Raw genomic sequence first — 857 nt, forward strand, 5'->3', positions numbered from 1 at the left:
TGTACAAAAATATTTATAGCAGCTCTTTTTGTGGTGGCAAAAAACTGGAAATTGAGAGGATGCCCGTCAATTGGGGAATGGCTGAACTGATTGTGGTATATGAATGTAATGGAATAGTATTGTGTTATAAGAAATGATGAACAGGCTGACTTCAGAAAAATCTGGAACGACTTGTATGATCTGATGCTGAGCGAAGTAAGCAGAACCAGGAGAAGACTGTACACAGTAACAGCCATGCTGTGTGATGACTAATTTTGATAGACTTAGCCCTTCCCAGCAATACAAGAATCTAAGACATCTCCAAAGGCCTCGTGATGGAAGATGCTATCCACATTCAAAGAAAGAGCTATGGAGTTTGAATGCAGATCAAGGCATACTATCTGCTATTTTTTTTCTTCTGTTGTGTTTTGTTTCCTCTTTCTGGTGGTTCCTCCTATTAGTTCTAATTCTTCCTTACAACATCACTAATGTGAAAATATGTTTAATAGGAATGTATATGTGGAGCCTTTATCAGGCACACCATCTTGGGAAGGGAGGTGGGAAGGGAGGGGGAGAAAAATTTAAAACTCAAAAGCTTATGGAAGTGATCATTGATAATTCAAAATAAATTCATTAAAAAAAGAAAAAAAAAAGAATACATCTCCTACCCATAGCTGTGAAATGTATATGACCTGTTTCTCTTCTAATTTCTTTATAATATGACTTAAAGTCATGTATCCATTTACAATATATTGTGTAACATGGAATAAAGTGTTTGTCTAAGTCTAATTTCAACCAGTCTTCTTTCTAGTATTCCTAGTAGTTGTTATCAAATAGAAAGCTCATTCCTAAGTTATTTCTATTTTCTAGTTTATGGA

Source organism: Vombatus ursinus, unplaced genomic scaffold (genome assembly GCF_900497805.2).
Source record: "Vombatus ursinus unplaced genomic scaffold, bare-nosed wombat genome assembly UNPS02014811.1, whole genome shotgun sequence".
NCBI classification, from domain to species: Eukaryota; Metazoa; Chordata; class Mammalia; order Diprotodontia; family Vombatidae; genus Vombatus; species Vombatus ursinus.